This window comes from Oncorhynchus masou, chromosome 17 (assembly GCF_036934945.1).
Source record: "Oncorhynchus masou masou isolate Uvic2021 chromosome 17, UVic_Omas_1.1, whole genome shotgun sequence".
In the NCBI taxonomy this organism is placed as follows: domain Eukaryota; kingdom Metazoa; phylum Chordata; class Actinopteri; order Salmoniformes; family Salmonidae; genus Oncorhynchus; species Oncorhynchus masou.
Window position 1 is genome coordinate 3,660,555 of NC_088228.1, and position 21,307 is coordinate 3,681,861.

At 45.5% G+C, this 21,307-nt stretch overlaps 1 pseudogene; it reads right to left on the bottom strand.

Moving 5' to 3' along the window:
- LOC135558083 (piezo-type mechanosensitive ion channel component 2-like) overlaps window positions 1-21,307 on the bottom strand; it is a 243,148-nt pseudogene that overhangs the window by 212,382 nt on the left and 9,459 nt on the right.

The following is a 21,307-nucleotide window of genomic DNA, read 5'->3' on the forward strand; positions in this document are numbered from 1 at the left end:
TCAGCCATGTTAGAACCCCATTAACATGACACTACAACATTCTATAACAGCCATGTTAGAACCCCATTAACATGACACTACAACATTCTATAACAGCCATGTTAGAACCTCATTAACATGACACTACAACATTCTATACCAGCCATGTTAGAACCCCATTAACATGACACAACATTCTATATCAGCCATGTTAGAACCCCATTAACATGACACTACAACATTCTATATCAGCCATGTTAGAACCCCATTAACATGACACTACAACATTCTATATCAGCCATGTTAGAACCCCATTAACATGACACTACAACATTCTATAACAGCCATGTTAGAACCCCATTAATATGACACTACAACATTCTATAACAGCCACGTCAGAACCCCATTGGCATGATAACACAGCATTATGCAACATGTCTTAGGGTAACGTGAGGGGAATTAAGCCTCATCCAGGATAGCTAGCAGAGGGAAGGGATTTATTTTACAAATTATATACCATCTATACACACCACATATTTATATTCTGAGTCTGACACTGTTCAGTCTAATACAGTGGAAGTCGGAAGTTTACATACACCTTAGCCAAATACATTTAAACTCAGTTTTTCACAATTCATGACATTTAATCAGAGTAAAAAATTCCCTATCTTAGGTCAGTTAGGATCACCACTTTATTTTAAGAATGTGAAATGTCAGAATAATAGTAGAGAGAATGATTTATTTCAGCTTTTATTTCTTTCATCACATTCCCAGTGGGTCAGAAGTTTACATACACTCAATTGGTATTTGTTCGCATTGCCTTTAAATTGTTTAACTTGGGTCAAACTATTCGGTTAGCTGTATCAAGCTTCCGACAATAAGTTGGGTGAATTTTTGCCCATTCCTCCTGACAGAGCTGGTGTAACTGAGTCAGGTTTGTAGGCCTCCTTGCTCGCACATGCTTTTTCAGTTCTGCCCACACATTTTCTATAGGATTGAGGTCAGGGCTTTATGATGGTCACTCCAATACCTCGACTTTATTGTCCTTAAGCCATTTTGCCACAACTTTGAAAGTATGGTTGGGGTCATTATCCATTTGGAAGACCCATTTATGACCAAGATTTAAGCTTTAACTTCCTGACTGATGTATTGAGATGTTGCTTCAATATATTCGCATAGTTTTCCGCCCTCATGATGCCATCTATTTAGTGAAGTGCACCAGTCCCTCCTGCAGCAAAGCACCCCCACAACATGATGCTGCCACCCCCGTGCCTCACGGTTGGGATGGTGTTTTTTGGCTTGCAAGCATCTCCCTTTTTCCTCCAAACATAGCAATGGTCATTATGGCCAAACAATTCTATTTTTGTTCAGACCAGAGGACATTTCTCCAAAAAGTCTTTGTCCCCATGTGCAGTTGCAAACCGTAGTCTGGCTTTTTTATGGCGGTTTTAGAGCAGAGGCCTTTTCCTTGCTGAGTGGCCTTTCAGGTTATGTCGATATAGGACTCGTTTTACTGTGGATATAGATACTTTTGTAGCTGTGTCCTCCAGCATCTTCACAAGGTCCTTTGCTGTTGTTCTGGGACTGATTTGCACTTTTCGCACAAATATTTGTTCATCTCTAGGAGACAGAACGCGTCTCCTTCCTGAGCAGTATGACGGCTGTGTGGTCCCATGGTGTTTATACTTGCGTACTATTGTTTGTTCAGATGAACGTGGTACCTTCAGGCATTTGGCAATTGCTCCCAAGGATGAACCAGACTTGTGGAGGTCGACAATTTTTTTCTGACGTCTTGGCTGATTTCTTTTGATTTTCCCATGATGTCAAGCAAAGAGGCACTGAGTTTGAAGGTAGGCCTTGAAATACATCCACAGGTACACCTACAATTGACTCAAATTATGTAAATTAGCCTATCATAAGATTCTAAAGCCGTGACATAATTTTCTGGAATTTTCCAAACTGTTTAAAGGCACAGTCAACTTAGTGTAGTAAACTTCTGACCCACTGGAATTGTGATACAGTGAATTATAAGTGAAATAATCTGTCCATAAACAATTGTTGGAAAAAATGACTTATATTTCTGTATTTGCTAGACATTCTACAACACTGTTGGCGCTAGCAACATTATCATTTCGCTGCCCCTGCTATAACTGCAGATCTGTGTACATGAGCAATAAACTTTGGTGGTCTAGTGCCGTTTTCCACTGAGGCTACCGGCTTTACCCTGTCAGACTACTTTACCCTGTCAGACTACTGGCTTTACCCTGTCAGACTACTGGCTTTACCCTGTCAGACTACTGGCTTTACCCTGTCAGACTACTGGCTTTACCCTGTCAGACTACTTTACTCTGTCAGACAACTGGCTTTACCCTGTTAGACTACTGGCTTTACCCTGTAGACTACTGGCTTTACCCTGCCAGACTACTGGCTTTACCCTGTTAGACTACTGGCTTTACCCCGTCAGACTACTGGCTTTACCCTGTCAGACTACTGGCTTTACCCTGTTAGACTACTGGCTTTACCCTGTCAGACTACTGGCTTTACCCCGTCAGACTACTGGCTTTACCCTGTCAGACTACTGGCTTTACCCTGTTAGACTACTGGCTTTACCCTGTCAGACTACTGGCTTTACCCTGTCAGACTACTGGCTTTACCCTGCCAGACTACTGGCTTTACCCTGTTAGACTACTGGCTTTACCCTGTCAGACTACTGGCTTTACCCCGTCAGACTACTGGCTTTACCCTGTCAGACTACTGGCTTTACCCCGTCAGACTACTGGCTCTACCCTGTCAGACTACTTTACCCTGTCAGACTACTGGCTTTACCCCGTCAGACTACTGGCTTTACCCCGTCAGACTACTGGCTTTACCCTGCCAGACTACTGGCTTTACCCTGTTAGACTACTGGCTTTACCCTATTAGACTACTGGCTTTCCACTGTCAGACTACTGGCTTTACCCTATTAGACTACTGGCTTTACCCCGTCAGACTACTGGCTTTACCCTGTCAGACTACTTTACCCCGTCAGACTACTGGCTTTACCCTGTCAGACTACTTTACCCTGTCAGACAACTGGCTTTACCCTGTCAGACTACTTTACCCTGTCAGACTACTGGCTTTACCCTGTCAGACTACTGGCTTTACCCTGTCAGACTACTGGCTTTACCCTGTAGACAACTGGCTTTACCCTGTAGACTACTGGCTTTACCCTGTAGACAACTGGCTTTCCACTGTCAGACTACTGGCTGTCCACTGTCAGACTACTGGCTTTACCCTGTCAGACTACTGGCTTTACCCTGTCAGACAACTGGCTTTACCCTGTCAGACTACTGGCTTTACCCTGTCAGACTACTGGCTTTACCCTGTAGACTACTGGCTTTACCCTGTCAGACTACTGGCTTTACTCTGTCAGACTACTGGCTTTCCACTGTCAGACAACTGGCTTTACCCGGTTAGACTACTGGCTTTACCCGGTTAGACTACTGGCTTTACACTGTCAGACAACTGGCTTTACCCGGTTAGACTACTGGCTTTACCCTGTCAGACTACTGGCTTTACCCTGTCAGACTACTGGCTTTACCCTGTCAGACAACTGGCTTTAAGGTAAGTATTCCTTCCTTGTCTCCAAAAAGAGATATTAACAGCACTCTGCCTCATCCACTGAATGTACTGTATGTGAGAACAGGTCAGATATTAACAGTATGGGAGACCAGGTCAGATATTAACAGTATGGGAGACCAGGTCAGATATTAACAGCATGGGAGAACAGGTCAGATATTAACAGCATGGGAGAACAGGTCAGATATTAACAGCATGGGAGAACAGGTCAGATATTAACAGCATGGGAGAACAGGTCAGATATTAACAGTATGGGAGAACAGGTCAGATATTAACAGTATGGGAGACCAGGTCAGATATTAACAGTATGGGAGAACAGGTCAGATATTAACAGTATGGGAGAACAGGTTAGATATTAACAGTATGGGAGAACAGGTCAGTTGGACTGACGACATACCTCACCTTAACACTTCCTGGAGACAGCAAGCGGAATGCGGTGTACTGTTCTGGTTAGTCTATGATGATATTTGAGAAAACGTGTTTCCCTTCTGTGCCTTGGACCCTGTTGTTGTGCCTTGCATTGGTGGTAAGTACATGTCCTGACTGAAACTAATCTACCCCCAGGAGAGACAGAGGAGAGCTACACCTGTACTGGGGTGATCTACAACTCTGGAACACCATCTCAATGCTGAGGGGTCAAAAGTCAGGTATCAAGCTACACATATACTGGACAGGAAATTAACAGAACAGCTGCTGTTGTTGTGTTCAAGCCTGATTCCATTTCAGTCATTTAGCAAGACACTCTTATCCAGAGCGACTGATAGGAGCAATTAGGGTTAAGTGCCTGGCTCATGGGCACAACAACAGGATTTTCACCTCGGGATTTGAACCAGCCGCCGTACTATAGGGTAGACCCAAACCCCACTGTGTTGCCTAATATATTTGTCCTTTCCAGAATGGTTACATCACCTAACCAGGCTAGTATAGCTCTGCTTGGCTAAGTTTGGCCCTATGGTGTAAATTAGGCATAAGGTGTGAAGTTACTCACAGTTTAGGCGGGGGTAAACAGAGTTAGGGTTATATCAGGGTACAGACTCAGTAGCGGGGGTAAACAGAGTTAGGGTTAAATCAGGGTACAGACTCAGTACTCACAGTTGAAGGCGGGGTCTATGTTGTTCCCGGCCAATAGACTGTTGACAGTGATCTGATAGATTATGTGGAAGAGCAGGAAGCTGAGACTGCTGAAGCACAGGGACATGAGCAGGTGCCCCGTGTGGCCTGGAGGAGAAGGAGATCAGACTTTGGCCCTGTATTTGACATCTATTACTGACATTCACCATATGAGACTTTAACAAACACTATATTCTCCCAGGCATGGATTTAAAAGGGATGGACTAATATAAAGAATATGGTGGACATGCCCTCCAGCCTTCCAACCCTACTACAGCACATGACAGCACACTGCAGCACACTACAGCACACTGCAGCACACTACAGCATACTACAGCACACTGCAGCACACTGCAGCACACTGCAGCACACTGCAGCATACTGCAGACTGCAGCACACTGCAGCACACTGCAGCACACTACAGCACACTGCAGCACACTACAGCACACTGCAGCACAATACAGCATACTGCAGCACACTACAGCACACTACAGCATACTACAGCACACTGCAGCACACTACAGCACACTACAGCACACTACAGCACTCTACAGCACACTACAGCACACTGCAGCACACTGCAGCACACTACAGCATACTACAGCACACTACAGCACACTGCAGCACACTACAGCACACTACAGCACACTACAGCACACTACAGCACATTACAGCACACTGCAGCACACTGCAGCACACTACAGCATACTACAGCACACTGCAGCACACTGCAGCACACTACAGCACACTACAGCACACTGCAGCACACTACAGCACACTGCAGCACACTACAGCACACTGCAGCACACTGCAGCACACTACAGCACACTGCAGCACACTACAGCACACTGCAGCACACTACAGCACACTGCAGCACACTACAGCACACTGCAGCACACTGCAGCACACTGCAGCACACTACAGCACACTGCAGCACACTGCAGCACACTACAGCACACTGCAGCACACTACAGCACACTGCAGCACACTGCAGCACACTACAGCACAATACAGCATACTGCAGCACACTACAACACACTGCAGCACACTACAGCACACTGCAGCACACTACAGCACACTACAGCACACTGCAGCACACTGCAGCACACTACAGCACACTACAGCACACTGCAGCACACTGCAACATACACAGCATACTATAGCAGACTTCAACATACTAGATCATACTACAACAAATACAATGCTTTTTAAATGAAATTGTTGAGTGGGAGAGAGTGAACGAGTTCAGTCAGTGGGGAGAAGTGGGGAGAAGAGGAGAGAGAGAAAGAGGGAGAGAGAGAAGGGGGGCAGAGAGAGGGGGGGAAGCAGTGAGAGAGAAATAAAATGCTCCACACATTTCCAGGGTTTTATTACAGACCTACAGGGATTTGGAATAATTGTTAGTTGTTATGATTCTTGAGTAACAGGAACAGTGTAGGGAGGTGAGTCAGTAACAGGAACAGTGTAGGGAGGTGAGTCAGTAACAGGAACAGTGTAGGGAGGTGAGTCAGTAACAGGAACAGTGTATGGAGGTGAGTCAGTAACAGGAACAGTGTATAGAGGTGAGTCAGTAACAGGAACAGTGTATGGAGGTGAGTCAGTAACAGGAACAGTGTATAGAGGTGAGTCAGTAACAGGAACAGTGTATAGAGGTGAGTCAGTAACAGGAACAGTGTAGGGAGGTGAGTCAGTAACAGGAACAGTGTAGGGAGGTGAGTCAGTAACAGGAACAGTGTAGGGAGGTGAGTCAGTAACAGGAACAGTGTATAGAGGTGAGTCAGTAACAGGAACAGTGTAGGGAGGTGAGTCAGTAACAGGAACAGTGTAGGGAGGTGAGTCAGTAACAGGAACAGTGTAAGGAGGTGAGTCAGTAACAGGAACAGTGTAGGGAGGTGAGTCAGTAACAGGAACAGTGTAGGGAGGTGAGTCAGTAACAGGAACAGTGTATAGAGGTGAGTCAGTAACAGGAACAGTGTATAGAGGTGAGTCAGTAACAGGAACAGTGTATAGAGGTGAGTCAGTAACAGGAACAGTGTAGGGAGGTGAGTCAGTAACAGGAACAGTGTAGGGAGGTGAGTCAGTAACAGGAACAGTGTAGGGAGGTGAGTCAGTAACAGGAACAGTGTAGGGAGGTGAGTCAGTAACAGGAACAGTGTAGGGAGGTGAGTCAGTAACAGGAACAGTGTATGGGAGGTTAGTCAGTGAATCATGTTAGCATGGTGAGTTACATGAAGACTTGCGTTAGCCGTTAGCTCCCTGAATTGATGTCTAGGCTTTAGCTCTGCAGGCTAACAAATACTTCTGACAAGCAGGGGACCTGGGATCAAACCCAACCCAGTCAGTCACAGCACCAATAAGAGATGGATTTTATGATATCTTATGTTAGGCCCTGCGATAGACTAGTGTCCTGTCCAGGGGGTGTACTGTACATCAAGCTGTCTCACTGCAGAAGCAGGAGATACGGAGTAGGATCTTAATTTGAGCCCGTTTGAGTTATTATTGGGGCGGCAGGGTAGCCTAGTGGTTAGAACGTTGGACTAGCAACCGAAAGGTTGCAAGTTCAAACCCCCGAGCTGACAAGGTACAAATCTGTCATTCTGCCCCTGAACAGGCAGTTAACCCACTGTTCCTAGGCCGTCATTGAAAAGAAGAATTTGTTCTTAACTGACTTGCCTAGTAAAGAAAAATTAAATTATTATAATTAATGGAAATGTTTGTAGGGGTTGACATATTTTTCATTAGGGCAAATCAAGTTCGATATTTCAAAGTGTAAATTACAAACTTTAGAAGCCTTTTTAAAACTCAAATAGACTACAAGTTTGTATTTCCTGCTGTGCCGGAAAATCCTCAGCAGCAAGAGTGATCAAATGAAGATCCACCACGCTCCGGCCCTATGGGCCATTCTTATGGTCTCTCCTCTATAAAGAGGTAACCTGTTCACCTGGATACATATGAGCTCTGGTCTAACGGACTGACAGACATCCAGTACTCCTTCCACACAGAGGAAGCAGCAACAGCCCCAAACAGTTCCGTTAAATGTAATGCATCCTTACTGGGAACACTTAGGACTTTAATATGCTATGGCCCCATGGGAACACTTAGGACTTTAATATGCTATGGCCCCATGGGAACACTTAGGACTTTAATATGCTATGGCCCCATGGGAACACTTAGGACTTTAATATGCTATGGCCCCATGGGAACACTTAGGACTTTAATATGTCACCACGTCCTTAATAATCTTATTCCTGGCCTAGGTGTGTGCATGTGTGTGTGTGTGTGTGTGTGTGTGTGTGTGTGTGTGTGTGTGTGTGTGTGTGTGTGTGTGTGTGTGTGTGTGTGTGTGCGTGCGTGCGCTAATGTGTGTGTGCATGTGTGTGCATGTTTGGCAGTACCATCGAGCAGCAACTGCTAACCTTAATAAATACCACCTACCAACATATCACCTAGCCAGGCTTAGAAATTACTACCTACCAACATCTCTCCTAGCCAGGTTTAAAAATTACTACCTACCAACATCTCTCCAAGCCAGGTTTAAAAATTACTACCTACCAACATCTCTCCTAGCCAGGCTTAGAAATTACTACCTACCAACATCTCTCCTAGCCAGGTTTAAAAATTACTACCTACCAACATCCCTCCTAGCCAGGTTTAAAAATTACTACCTACCAACATCCCTCCTAGCCAGGTTTAAAAATTACTACCTACCAACATCTCTCCAAGCCAGGTTTAAAAATTACTACCTACCAACATCTCTCCTAGCCAGGCTTAGAAATTACTACCTACCAACATCTCTCCTAGCCAGGTTTAAAAATTACTACCTACCAACATCCCTCCTAGCCAGGTTTAAAAATTACTACCTACCAACATCTCTCCTAGCCAGGTTTAAAAATTACTACCTACCAACATCTCTCCAAGCCAGGTTTAAAAATTACTACCTACCAACATCTCTCCTAGCCAGGCTTAGAAATTACTACCTACCAACATCTCTCCTAGCCAGATTTAAAAATTACTACCTACCAACATCTCTCCTAGCCAGGTTTAGAAATTACTACCAACCAACATCTCTCCTAGCCAGGTTTAAAAATGACTACCTACCAACATCCCTCCTAGCCAGGTTTAAAAATTACTACCTACCAACATCTCTCCGAGCCAGATTTAGATATTACTACCTACCAACATCTCTCCTAGCCAGGTTTAGATATTACTACCTACCAACATCTCTCCTAGCCAGGTTTAGATATTACTACCTACCAACATCTCTCCTAGCCAGGTTTAGATATTACTACCTACCAACATCTCTCCTAGCCAGCTTTAGATATTACTACCTCCCATCATATCTCCGAGCCAGGCTTAGATATTACTACCTACCAACATCTCTCCGAGCCAGGTTTAGATATTACTACCTCCCAACATATCTCCGAGCCAGGTTTAGATATTACTACCTACCAACATCTCTCCGAGCCAGGTTTAGATATTACTACCTACCAACATCTCTCCTAGCCAGGTTTAGATATTACTACCTCCCAACATATCTCCGAGCCAGGTTTAGATATTACTACCTACCAACATCTCTCCTAGCCAGGTTTAGATATTACTACCTACCAACATCTCTCCTAGCCAGGTTTAGATATTACTACCTCCCAACATCTCTCCTAGCCAGGTTTAGATATTACTACCTCCCAACATATCTCCTAGAATGTCTTAAGATGTCATAACCGCCATCGATAAGAGACATTACTGTGCAGCCGTCTTCATCGACCTGGCCAAGGCTTTCGACTCTGTCAATCACCACATTCTTATCGGCAGACTCAACAGCCTTTGTTTCTCTAATGACTGCCTCACCTGGTTCACCAACGACTTCTCAGATAGAGTTCAGCGTGTCAAATCGGAGGGCCTGTTGTCCGGACCTTTGGTAGTCTCTATGGGGGTGCAACAGGGTTCAATTCTCGGGCCGACTCTCTTCTCTGTATACATCAATGATGTCGCTCTTGCTGCGGGTGATTCTTTGATCCACCTCTATGACGGCACCATTCTGTAATACATCTGGCCCTTCTTTGGACACTGTGATAATTAACCTCCAGACTAGCTTCAATGCCATACAACATTGCATCCGTGGCCTACAACTGCTCTTAAATGCAAGTAAATCTAAATGCATGTTCTTCAAACAATCGCTGCCTGCACCCGCACGCCCGACCAGCATCACTACTCTGGACGGTTCTGACTTTGTAGACAACTATAAATACCTAGGTGTCTAGCTAGACTGTAAACTCTCCTTCCAGACTCATATAAAGCATCTCCAATCCAAAGTTAAATCTAGAATTGACTTCCTATTTTGCAACAAAGCCTCCTTCACTCATGCAGCCACACATACCCTCGTAAAACGGACTATTCTACAGATCCTTGACTTCGGCGATGTCATTTACAAAATAGCCTCCAACACTCTACTCAGCAAATTGGATGCAGTCTATCCCAGTGCCATCCGTTTTGGCACCAAAGCCCCATATACTACCCACCACTGCGACCTGTATGCTCTCGTTGGCTGGTCCTCGCTCCATATTCATCGCCAAACCCACTGGCTCCAGGTCATCTATAAGTCTTTGCAAGGTAAAGCTCTGCCTTATCTCAGCTCACTGGTCACAATAACAACACCCACCCATAGCACGTGCTCCAGCAGATATATTTCACTGGTCACACCCAAAGCCAACACCTCCTTTGGCCGCTTTTCCTTCCAGTTCTCTGCTGCCAATGACTGGAACGAATTGCAAAAATCACTGAAGATGGAGGCTTATTTCTCCCTTATTAACTTGAAACGTCAGCTGTCAGAGCAGCTTACTGATCGCTGCAGCTGTACACAGCCCATCTGTAAATAGCCCATCCAACCAACTACCTAGCATTCCAGGTAGGGATAGCATTCCAGAGGGACATCAGAGATTGTAACATTCCTTGCTTCACGGAAACTTCACGGAAACACGGCTCACTGGAGAGACGCTATCGGAGTCGGTGCAGCCAGCTGGTTTTCTCCACGCATCGCGCCGACAGAAACAAACATCTTTCTGGTAAGAGGGGCAGGGGTGTATGCCTTATGGCTAACGAGACGTGGTGTTGTCACAAAAACATACAGGAACTCAAGTCCTTCTGTTCACCTGATTTAGAATTCCTCACAATCAAATGTCGACCGCATTATCTACCAAGGGAATTCTCTTCGATTATAATCACAGCCATATATATTCCCCCCCACGCAGACACATCGATGGCTCTGAACAAACTTTATTTGACTCTTTGCAAACTGGATTCCATACATCCTGAGGCTGCATTCATTGTAGCTGGGGATTTTAACAAGGCTAATCTGAAAACAAGACTCCCTAAATTGTATCAGCATATCGATTGCGCAACCAGGGCTGGCAAAACCTTGGATCATTGCTATTCTAACTTCCGCGACGCATATAAGGCCCTGCCCCGCCCTCCTTTCGGAAAAGCTGACCATGACTCCATTTTGTTGATCCCTGCCTACAGACAGAAACTAAAAAAAGAAGCTCCCACGCTGAGGTCTGTCCAGCGTTGGTCCGACCAATCTGATTCCACACTCCAAGACTGCTTCCATCACGTGGACTGGGATATGTTTCGTATTGCGTCAGACAACAACATTGACGAATATGCTGATTCGGTGTGCGAGTTCATTAGAACGTGCGTTGAAGATGTCGTTCCCATAGCATTAAAGATTAAAACATTCCCAAACCAGAAACCGTGGATTAATGGCAGCATTCGCGTGAAACTGAAAGCGCGAACCACTGCTTTTAATCAGGGCGAGGTGACTGGTAACATGACCGAATACAAACAGTGTAGCTATTCCCTCCGCAAGGCAATCAAACAAGCTAAGCGTCAGTATAGAGACAAAATAGAATCTCAATTCAACGGCTCATACACAAGAGGCATGTGGCAGTGTCTACAGTCAATCACGGATTACAAAAAGAAAACCAGCCCCGTCACGGACCAGGATGTCTTGCTCCCAGGCAGACTAAATAACGTTTTTGCACGCTTTGAGGACAATACAATGCCACTGACATGGCCTGCAACCAAAACATGCGGCCTCTCCTTCACTGCAACCGAGGTGGGTAAAACATTTAAACGTGTTAACCCTCGCAAGGCTGCAGGCCCAGACGGCATCCCCAGCCGCGCCCTCAGAGCATGCACAGACCAGCTGGCTGGTGTGTTTACGGAAATTCAATCAATCCCTATCCAAGTCTGCTGTTCCCACATGCTTCAAGAAGGCCACCATTGTTCCTGTTCCCAAGAAAGCTAAGGTAACTGAGCTAAACGACCACCGCCCTGTAGCACTCACTTCCGTCATCATGAAGTGCTTTGAGAGACTAGTCAAGGACCATATCACCTCCACCCTACCTGACACCCTAGACCCATTCCAATTTGCTTACCGCCCAAATAGGTCCACGGACGATGCAATCTCAACCACACTGCACACTGCCCTAACCCATCTGGACAAGAGGAATACCTATGTGAGAATGCTGTTCATCGACTACAGCTCGGCATTTAACACCATAGTACCCTCCAAGCTCGTCATCAAGCTCGACCCTGGGTCTCGACCCCGCCCTGTGCAACTGGGTACTGGACTTCCTGACGGGCCGCCCCCAGGTGGTGGGGGTAGGCAACAACATCTCCACCCCGCTGATCCTCAACACTGGGGCCCCACAAGGGTGCGTTCTGAGCCCTCTCCTGTACTCCCTGTTCACCCACGACTGCGTGGCCACGCACGCCTCCAACTCAATCATCAAGTTTGCGGACGACACAACAGTGGTAGGCTTGATTACCCACAACGACGAGACGGCCTACAGGGAGGAGGTGAGGGCCCTCGGAGTGCGGTGTCAGGACAATAACCTCACCCTCAACGTCAACAAAACTAAGGAGATGATTGTGGACTTCAGGAAACAGCAGAAGGAACACCCCCCTATCCACATCGATGGAACAGTAGTGGAGAGGGTAGTAAGTTTTAAGTACCTCGGCATACACATCACAGACAAACTGAATTGGTCCACCCACACAGACAGCATCGTGAAGAAGGCGCAGCAGCGCCTCTTCAACGTCAGGAGGCTGAAGAAATTCGGCTTGTAACCAAAAGCACTCACAAACTTCTACAGATGCACAATCGAGAGCATCCTGGCGGGCTGTATCACCGCCTGGTACGGCAACTGCTCCGCCCACAACCGAAAGGCTCTCCAGAGGGTAGTGAGGTCTGCACAACGCATCACCGGGGGCAAACTACCTGCCCTCCAGGACACCTACACCACCCGATGTTACAGGAAGGCCATAAAGATCATCAAGGACAACAACCACCCGAGCCACTGCCTGTTCACCCCTCTATCATCCAGAAGGTGAGGTCAGTACAGGTGCATCAAAGCTGGGACCGAGAGACTGAAAAACAGCTTCTATCTCAAGGCCATCAGACTGTTAAACAGCAACCACTAACATTGAGTGGCTGCTGCCAACACACTGACTCAACTCCAGCCACTTTAATAATGGGAATTGATGGGAAATTATGTAAAATATATCACTAGCCACTTTAAACAATGCTACCTAATATAATGTTTACATACCCTACATTATTCATCTTATATGTATACGTATATACTGTACTCTATATCATCTACTGCATCTTTATGTAATACATGTATCACTAGCCACTTTAACTATGCCACTTTGTTTACATACTCATCTCATATGTATATACTGTATTCGATACCATCTACAGTATCTTGCCTATGCCGCTCTGTACCATCACTCATTCATAAATCTTTATGTACATATTCTTTATCCCCCTACACTTGTGTGTATAAGACAGTAGTTTTGGAATTGTTAGCTAGATTACTTGTTGGTTATTACTGCATTATCGGAACTAGAAGCACAAGCATTTCGCTACACCCGCATTAACATCTGCTAACCATGTGTATGTGACAAATACAATTTGATTTGATTAGATTTTTACCTCATCCCTAAATTGTTTTTGGATTTCTGCTCTTTTGCAAACAGTATCTCTACTTGCAAATCCTCATCTGTACATTCAGTGGGGAGAACAAGTATTTGATACACTGCCGATTTTGCAGGTTTTCCTACTTACAAAACATGTAGAGATCTGTAATTTTTTATCATAGGTACACTTCAACTGTGAGAGACGGAATCACGTTGTATGATTTTTAAGTAATTAATTTGCATTTTATTGCATGACATAAGTATTTGATCACCTACGAACCAGTAAGAATTCCGTCTCTCACAGACCTGTTAGTTTTTCTTTAAGAAGCCCTCCTGTTCTCCACTCATTACCTGTATTAACTGCACCTGTTCTCCACTCGTTACCTGTATAAAAAAGACACCTGTCCACACACTCAAACAGACTCCAACCTCACCACAATGGCCAAGACTCGAGAGCTGTGTAAGGACATCTGGGATAAAATGGTAGACCTGCACAACGCTGGGATGGGCTACAGGACAATAGGCAAGCAGCTTGGTGAGAAGGCAACAACTGTTGGCTCAATTATTAGAAAATGGAAGAAGTTCAAGATGACGGTCAATCACCCTCGGTCTGGTGCTCCATGCAAGATCTCACCTCGTGGGGCATCAATGATCATGAGGAAGGTGAGGGATCAGCCCAGAACTACACGGCAGGACCTGGTCAATGACCTGAAGAGAGCTGGGACCACAGTCTCAAAAGAAAACCATTAGTAACACACTACGCCGTCATGGATTAAAATCCTGCAGCGCACACAAGGACCCATATATTTACATCTGTTGTGACATACAGTATATTGGATTATTTTATGACTGGCTATGACAACTACATAAGAGTGTCAAAATCCACATTTATTCACATTCGGTTTTTTTCCTTGCCAAGAAGTTTCCTTTCGTTTGAAAGTTTGTTTCTTAAATTGTTTGTTGTTGTAATTAGTTTTTTACAGACATGTTTTTTTTCACATCATATTTTAAATAACTTGTAGAAAATACACATTATGACACTTTCAAGAAGCATTATGACATCATAATCATGTAAACCAGATAGGCCTATCACGTACATGCCCTTAAATCAGTCATCTGTCAAAAAGGTGTCTGGTCCTGCTCCTGAAATCTACTCCTGCATTCATCCCAGTCATCAGAAACAGAGCATTGGGGTAGGTGCATGCCAACACAAGGTGCACCTGTGTAATGATCATGTTGTTTAATCAGCTTCTTGATATGCCACACCTGTCAGGTGGATGGATTATGTTGGCAAAGGAGAAATGATCACTAAAAGGGATGAAAACAAATTTGTGAACAAAATTGTAGGGAAATAAGCTTTTTGTGCGTATGGAACATTTCTGGGATCTTTTATTTCAGCTCATGAAACATGGGACCAATACTTAACATGTTGTGCGTATATTTTTGTTCAGTATACATTTGTTGAGATATTAAATCCTTTATTTTAAAACAGCTTTGTTGGAAAAAAAACAACTGGCAACTGTTAAAAGATTTAAATAACATAATCCATTCTAAAGCCACCAAATAGTTAGGGGTCCAAGCAGCTTGGTGAAACAGTAACATCGGTAAATAGTTAGGGGTCCGGGCAGCTTGGTGAAACCATAATATGGGTAAATAGTTAGGGGTCCAAGCAGCTTGGTGAAACCATAATATTGGTAAATAGTTAGGGGTCCGGGCAGCTTGGTGAAACCATAATATTGGAAAATAGTTAGGGGTCCGGGCAGCTTGGTGAAACCATAATATGGGTAAATAGTTAGGGGTCCGGGCAGCTTGGTGAAACCATAATATGGGTAAATAGTTAGGGGTCCAAGCAGCTTGGTGAAACCTTAATACTGGAAAATAGTTAGGGGTCCAAGCAGCTTGGTGAAACCATAATATTGGTAAATAGTTAGGGGTGCCGGGCAGCTTGGTGAAACCATAATATTGGTAATAGTAAGGGTCCAAGCAGCTTAGTGAAACCATAATATTGGTAAATAGTTAGGGGTCCGGGCAGCTTGGTGAAACCATAATATTGGTAAATAGTTAGGGGTTCGGGCAGCTTGGTGAAACCATAATATTGGTAAATAGTTAGGTGTCCGGGCAGCTTGGTGAAAACATAATATTGGTAAATAGTTAGGGGTCCGGGCAGCTTGGTGAAACCATAATATTGGTAAATAGTTAGGGGTCAGGGCAGCTTGGTGAAACCATAATATTGGATACCATAATATTGGTAAATAGTTAGGGGTCCGGGCAGCTTGGTGAAACCATAATATTGATAAATAGTTAGGGGTTCGGGCAGCTTGGTGAAACCATAATATTGGTAAATAGTTAGGGGTCCAAGCAGCTTGGTGAAACCATAATACTGGAAAATAGTTAGGGGTCCGGGCAGCTTGGTGAAACCATAATATGGGTAAATAGTTAGGGGTTGCCGGGCAGCTTGGTGAAACCATAATATTGGTAACAGTAAGGGTCCAAGCAGCTTAGTGAAACCATAATATTGGTAAATAGTTAGGGGTCCGGGCAGCTTGGTGAAACCATAATATGGGTAAATAGTTAGGGGTGCCGGGCAGCTTGGTGAAACCATAATATTGGTAATAGTAAGGGTCCAAGCAGCTTAGTGAAACCATAATATTGGTAAATAGTTAGGGGTCCAAGCAGCTTGGTGAAACCATAATATTGATAAATAGTTAGGGGTCCAAGCAGCTTGGTGAAACCATAATACTGGTAAATAGTTAGGGGTCCAAGCAGCTTGGTGAAACCATAATATTGATAAATAGTTAGGGGTCCAAGCAGCTTGGTGAAACCATAATACTGGTAAATAGTTAGGGGTCAGGGCAGCTTGGTGAAACCATAATATTGGATACCATAATATTGGTAAATAGTTAGGGTTCGGGCAGCTTGGTGAAGCCATAATATTGGATGCCATAATATTGGTAAATAGTCAGGGGTCCAAGCAGCTTGGTGAAACCATAATATTGGTAAATAGTTAGGGGTCCGGGCAGCTTGGTGAAACCATAATATTGGTAAATAGTTAGGGGTCCAAGCACCTTGGTGAAACCATAATATGGGTAAATAGTTAGGGGTACGGACAGCTTGGTGAAACCATAATATTGGTAAATAGTTAGGGGTCCAAGCAGCTTAATGAAACCATAATATTGGTAAATAGTTAGGGGTTCGGGCAGCTTGGTGAAACCATAATATTGTTAAATAGTTAGGGGTCCAAGCAGCTTGGTGAAACCATAATATTGGTAAATAGTTAGGGGTCCAAGCAGCTTGGTGAAACCATAATATTGATATTCCAGTTGCGGTAAAAAGGTTGTGAAAAACAAGTGAATTCCTGTGAGATGGTGAGGCCTGGGTAAAGCCTGGGTAAGACCTGGGTAAAGCCTGGGTAAAGCCTGGGTAAGACCTGGGTAAGGCCTGGGTAACGCCTGGGTAAGACCTGGGTAAGGCCTGGGTAACGCCTGGTTAAAGCCTGGGTAAGGCCTGGGTAAAGCCTGGGTAAGGCCTGGGTAAAGCCTGGGTAAGGCCTGGGTAAAGCCTGGGTAAGACCTGGGTAAAGCCTGGGTAAGGCCTGGGTAAAGCCTGGGTAAGACCTGGGTAAAGCCTGGGTAAAGCCTGGGTAAGACCTGGGTAAAGCCTGGGTAAAGCCTGGGTAAGGCCTGGGTAAAGCCTGGGTAAGACCTGGGTAAAGCCTGGGTAAAGCCTGGGTAAGACCTGGGTAAAGCCTGGGTAAGGCCTGGGTAAAGCCTAGAGTCTATGTGTTGAGGATGGGGGTCGGCCCAGGATGTTCAATAGAGTCTATGTGTAGAGGATGGGGGTAGGACCAGGATGCTCAATAGAGTCTATGTGTAGAGGATGGGGGTAGGACCAGGATGTTCAATAGAGTCTATGTGTAGAGGATGGGGGTAGGACCAGGATGTTCAATAGTCTATGTGTAGAGGATGGGGGTAGGACCAGGATGCTCAATAGAGTCTATGTGTTGAGGATGGGGGTAGGACCAGGATGCTCAATAGAGTCTATGTGTTGAGGATGGGGGTCGGCCCAGGATGTTCAATAGAGTCTATGTGTAGAGGATGGGGGTAGGACCAGGATGTTCAATAGTCTATGTGTAGAGGATGGGGGTCGGACCCCACCTTCACATCTTTCCATGCAGAGAGGAGAACTATAGTGTTGGACTGACCTATGTGACACTATGTGACCCTGAAGTCATACATTCCCTGACATTACCTTGCAGAAGTCTTCTTCTCTCATTACCTATTGATGAGACGGTAAGTAGTACACTTTAAAGACTCTCCTCTCTCTCTCCTTCCTCCATACTATACTCTATCCCTCCATTCCATCATCCCTTCCTCCATACTACACTCTATCCCTCCATTCCCTCATCCCTTCCTCCATACTGTACTCTATCCCTCCATTCCATCATCCCTTCCTCCATACTACACTCTATTCCTCCATTCCATCATCCCTTCCTCCATACTATACTCTATCCCTCCATTCCATCATCCCTTCCTCCATACTGTACTCTATCCCTCCATTCCATCATCCCTTCCTCCATACCACTCTATCCCTCCATTCCATCATCCCTTCCTCCATACTATACTCTATCCCTCCATTCCATCATCCCTTCCTCCATACTATACTCTATCCCTCTATTCCATCATCCCTTCCTCCATACTATACTCTATCCCTCCATTCCATCATCCCTTCCTCCATACTACACTCTATCCCTCCATTCCATCATCCCTTCCTCCATACTATACTCTATCCCTCCATTCCATCATCCCTTCCTCCGTCCATCCCTCTCCCCTTCCTATCTTCCTCCCTCTCTCCTTCCTCCATACCACTCTATCCCTCCATTCCATCATCCCTTCCTCCATACTATACTCTATCCCTCCATTCCATCATCCCTTCCTCCATACTACACTCTATCCCTCCATTCCATCATCCCTTCCTCCATACTACACTCTATCCCTCCATTCCATCATCCATTCCTCCATACTATACTCTATCCCTCCATTCCATCATCCCTTCCTCCGTCCATCCCTCTCCCCTTCCTATCTTCCTCCCTCTCTCCTTCCTCCATACCACTCTATCCCTCCATTCCATCATCCCTTCCTCCATACTATACTCTATCCCTCCATTCCATCATCCCTTCCTCCATACTACACTCTATCCCTCCATTCCATCATCCCTTCCTCCATACCACTCTATCGCTCCATTCCATCATCCCTTCCTCCATACTATACTCTATCCCTCCATTCCATCATCCCTTCCTCCATACTGTACTCTATCGCTCCATTCCATCATCCCTTCCTCCATACTACACTCTATCCCTCCATTCCATCATCCCTTCCTCCATACTATACTCTATCCCTCCATTCCATCATCCCTTCCTCCATACTACACTCTATCCCTCCATTCCATCATCCCTTCCTCCGTCCATCCCTCTCTCCCTCCCTCTCTCCTTCCCTCTCTCCTTCCTCCATACCACTCTATCCCTCCATTCCATCATCCCTTCCTCCATCCATCCCTCTCTCCTTCCTCCATACCACTCTATCCCTCTATTCCATCATCCCTTCCTCCGCCCATCCCTCTCTCCCTCCCTCTCTCCCTCCCTCTCTCCTTCCTCCATACTATACTCTATCCCTCCATTCCATCATCCCTTCCTCCGTCCATCCCTCTCTCCCTCCCTCTCTCCCTCCCTCTCTCCTTCCTCCATACAACTCTATCCCTCCATTCCATCATCCCTTCCTCTGTCCATCCCTCTCTCCTTTCTCCATACCACTCTATCCCTCCATTCCATCATCCCTTCCTCTGTCCATCCCTCTCTCCTTCCTCCATACCACTCTATCCTTCCATTCCATCATCCCTTCCTCCATACTATACTCTATCCCTCCATTCCATCATCCCTTCCTCCATACCACTCTATCCCTCCATTCCATCATCCCTTCCTCCATACCACTCTATCCCTCCATTCCATCATCCCTTCCTCCATACTATACTCTATCCCTCCATTCCATCATCCCTTCCTCCGTCCATCCCTCTCTCCTTCCCTATCTCCCTCCCTCTCTCCTTCCTCCATACCACTCCTTCCCTATCTTCCTCCCTCTCTCCTTCCTCCATACCACTCTATCCCTCCATTCCATCATCCCTTCCTCCATCTATCCCTCTCTCCCTCCGTCTCTCCTTCCCTCTCTCCTTCCTCCATACCACTCTATCCCTCCATTCCATCATCCCCTCCTCCATCCATCCCTCTCCCCTTCCCTATCTCCCTCCCTCCATCCCTTCTTCTCTCCTTCCTTCTCACCCTCTATTCCATCCTTCCCTCCCAACATCTATTCTCCTTTACTTCCTGACAGACACGCTGTTATTTCCCTCTTTCTCTCTCTCTCCCTCTCTCTCTCCCTCTCTCCCTCCCTCTCTCCCTCCCTCCTTCGTGTCTTTTATTTACTGAGAGGACATCAGCGTCCTCTCCTGTCCTGAGCCAATCTAGCTGTATGTATTGTTAAACATTGACGTGATCTTTCCAGGAAGCACCGTGTTGAGTGGTTTAAGGTATGGGGGTGGGAGGGGGGGGTCCTAACCGTCTTCACCATCCGGTTTACTATCCTTCTGTGGTATAGGAAGGAATACCTGTCTCTGGGCTCTTTTCATGACCACAATGCAACACTAAAGCACACTGGGCCAGAGGAGAGATCAAGAGGACTGTATTCTAAGTTAACCCAGGACTCATGTCATAATTGGTCAGCTGCACGATTAAGTTCAGGACAACTTCTACATATAATTCACTAAACATTGACCTCTTAGATCTCCTTATGACCTTTTCTGTTCAAAACAGCTGAGTAGCTTTAACATCAGTTCTCCTCGTCTGAACTCTGAGAACCCCTCTCTCAATTCAATTGAATAATACATGTTTTACACATTTTAAATGAACCTTTATTTAACTAGGCAAGCAAGTTAAGAACAAATGATTATTGACAATGACTGCCTACCTCGGCCAAACCCTAACCCGGACGACTCTGGGCCAATTGTGTGCCACCCTACGTGACTCCCAATCACGGACGGTTGTGATACAGCATGAATACAAACCACGGCGTCTCAAGCACTGAGATGCATCGTCTTAGACCGCTGCACCACTCGGGAGCCCAAATAGGCAATACATTTCTCTCTTGGACAAACCATACAACCAGTGACCAAACTGGCTGCATTATCCAATCATTGTCAAGGAAATAATTTCCTCAAGGAAAAACAATTAGTCTTTTCTGAAACAGAGAATTCTGTGAAGGTGGTTGGTTCTGGAGGTGGTGTATTTATGAGTGCCATTGACTGTGTGACGTTTAGAGAAGAGTTAGAGGCAAAGTCCAAAGTCGATTGTCAGGCTGGTTGGTTCTGTAAAAAGAGGGAATAGGAGGAGGTAGAGGTAGAGGAGGATGAGGAGGAAGAGGTAGAGAGAAGAAGCAGTAGAGAGAAGAGGAGGAGGTAGAGGAGGATGAGGAGGAAGAGGTAGAGAGAAGAGGAGGAGGTAGAGGTAGAGGAATATGAGGAGGAAGAGATAGAGAGAAGAGGAGGTAGATGTAGAGGAGGATGAGGAGGAAGA